This window comes from Capsicum annuum, chromosome 12 (assembly GCF_002878395.1).
Source record: "Capsicum annuum cultivar UCD-10X-F1 chromosome 12, UCD10Xv1.1, whole genome shotgun sequence".
Classification (NCBI taxonomy): domain Eukaryota; kingdom Viridiplantae; phylum Streptophyta; class Magnoliopsida; order Solanales; family Solanaceae; genus Capsicum; species Capsicum annuum.
The window spans coordinates 34606631-34609952 of record NC_061122.1 but is presented as its reverse complement, the minus strand read 5'-3'; positions in this window follow the sequence as shown (position 1 = coordinate 34609952).

Below are 3322 nucleotides of genomic sequence, written 5' to 3'. Positions count from 1 at the left end.
TTGATTATAACTTCCTCCATGGTTATAGAGTTTATGTTTTATCTAAACTCTTAGTGCTCATCATAATTTAATTTAAATTTGAATTTAAGATTGTATTATTCCAACTCTTTATCTTTATCTTAATTGTGTAATTTAAAAACTAAAGCAGCATTATAAATATATACACTGTTAGCATTTCAAATTCATTCTCAGAAAAAATATAGTTGCCAATATCTATAAAAAAATATCTAGCAAAATTGACTTTGTTCATGAGGTATCAAATACTAAAATATAATTGAACTTGAAGGTTCACATAGTTCGATTGTGGCATGTTTCAGAATATGAAAATCTCAATAAGTTATTATCATGGGAAAGGCTTGGGCAGGATAATCGTATCACGCATTTGTTGGAACCTCTATTTTCACTAAGCTCATCGGGGAAATTCAGGAACAAGGATTATATTTTATGAGAAATTTATTGTTGTACGAAACAAGTCTAAATTCAAAACCAACAATGACACAATAAAATTGTTGTTTACCCATAGAACGAGCATACAGAAAATAGATGACCCACGGTTTGACCAGAACATCTTTATATTTCACCCATTTGAAGATTTGAGCAACCAAGTCAATGTTGATGAGACTAAATTATTTGGTAAATATTCTTTTTAGAAACTATTTAATTAGAACGTTTCACCAACTATACCTCATACTACCTTTTATCTTTGAAAAAATATCATAGGAGAGATCGTTGCTTATGGACCGATACAAGAATACAAATAAGGTGATAAGTCCAATGTCTTCATGAATGTGGAACTCCAAAATTATGAGTAAGACGACAAATATAATTATAGTCAGTGATATGTTTCAAGCTGCTCGATTTTTATATTATTAAATGATACATTTTTTTTGAAGGAATAAAATAATAAAAGCTACTTTTTGGGGGGGATTCGTTCTTCAAATCCATCCCCACACTTGGAGGGATCTACCGATAAGACATCATACAAATCACCCACATTCATCAAACATTTGCCCCTCACAATAAGAGAGATACCCATAATTTCTCACAATAATGTAATTTATAACATAATGAGTACAAGAATCAAATTACGCTCATTCTCACAAAGAATTTACAAATTACACAAAATGAACCATAGGCTTGCCCTTAGTGTAGTACTCCACTAATATCGGAATGATAAACTTAGGATCAATTAGGTCTTTTCCTGGTTGCAATGTAGGCTAAGTGACAGATAGGAACTATTTGTGAATAGTGACTAACCTCTCTAAGCGCTTTGATACACTACATATTCATTTAAAATCAATCTCCAACAACCAAATTACACTTTTTCATCCACACATATCTTTTGTTTTTGCCCCATCTCTTTTAAGCATTTTCACAAATACTTGGTGGGCACATAGTTTAATACCACATAAATCAATTTTTCTCTTTTTTCACAACCATGAAAATATTTCTAACACCATTTATATCACTCCCAACTACCACACATCAAATATAAACACCAATAACTATTACCTCGGGGCATCAATTTCACCTTTTTCTTCTTCAATTTCTCAAACTCCTTACTAATTCAATTTTTTTATTAAAGCATTTAAGAGCTTTTTGGATAAAATTATGGTCTATCAAAGAAGGGATTAGGATATTTATGAGGTTGCCAAAGAAAAATCTAAAGGCTCAATGGGGGTTAACTAGGATAATGCACAAAGGTAGGTAAAAAATAAGGTATAAAACAAGGCTATCAAGGAAATGCCTAAATCATCTCCTAAACCCACATTCTTGATTTCTCTTTGCACACACACCGGGAAAGTTCTAGACATCACATGCAACAAGGAATATACAAAAATCTCACACGCACATGGCACATGCTTGACTCACATAGGATCATCATAGACTCCCAACCACACAATAACATGAATTCAAAATTAAGCCAACAAATACAAGAGTCATAAACATGAGCCTCAAAGTCTCAAAAATAGCAATTCATTCAATCAATATGCTTTTACAAAAAAGCCCACTTGCATCATGCAATCAAAAATAACACCAACTCAAATATCCTACATATTTTTTTTAAATTGAGCCAAAATTTGGGAATTTCCCCACCCCATACTTAAAAATCTACTTTGTCCCTAAAGTGAAATTAAAGGTACGAGATAGAAATACTCCTTGAGAACTTTAGGCCTAGCTAGTAGAATCTTGAAACATAAAGGAGGTCTGTGGGAACCACACACTTAGTTTTTGCCATGCTCCTTAGCTCAAGTTTACGGTACTCAGACTTCTCATTAACCTGTGACTCAACCAAAAATAAAAATTATATGAAATAAAAAATAAAAAATAAAAGAAAACATATTCCTTCACCTTTTTATTCCCTTTTGGGAGCCATTTTCTCATTTGTTTCTGAACTCTTGAGTTTGCACTCTTAAGATCAAAATCTTTTTAAAATTCAACCTTTATCATGTTGGAAATCAGTGGGTATATCTCAGGCCGCTCAATCAGGTAGTCCGAAGAGGTCTTTTGTGGGCTAACCACCCACACTTGTACCTTTGAACAACATTGACCATGCATAAATCTTTATACTTGGACAATGTGTTGAACGAAGTGTAAACTTTAAATTTCTCCTCTTCATTCTCTACCCTTATTTTAAGCGTCCCTTCTCTTACATCAATCAATGCTCCTCCGATTGCTAAAAATGGATGCCTCAAGATGATTGTTATCTGTTCGTCTTGCTAAAAGTCTAGAACAATAAATTCATCAGGAATAACAAATTTACCAACCTTTGTGAGGACATCCTCAATGATTCCTTCTGGATAGGCAATGTATCCGTCTGCCAGCTGTAGACGCACAATACTTGGTCTGGCATTCCCAAGCCCAATTTGTGGAATATAGATAGGGGAATCAAATTGATACTTGCCCCTAGGTCACTTAGAGTGTGGACTACTTCATTATTACCTATCTGAATAAGGAGAGTAAACTTCCCTGGGTCTTTCAGCTTCTTGGGCATTTTCTATTTCATAACAACACTACACTCTTCAGTGAGTGTTATCGCTCCCACATCCTGTAATTTTACCTTATTAGCAACCACATCCCTCAAGTACTTTGTGTACTTGGGCATACCCTGCAAAATATCTAAAAGAGGTAAATTAATATGAAGCTCTCTGAATGTATCAAAGAACTTTTTGAACATAGCATCCTCCTTCACTTTTATGTGCCTTTGAGGGAAGGGTAGTGGTGGAATCTTCTTCACTTCTTCTACAATAATTTTTTCTTTCAAGTACTCAAACTTTCTTGAATTTTTAACAAATTTTTCATTTACCCGTTGGGTCACCAC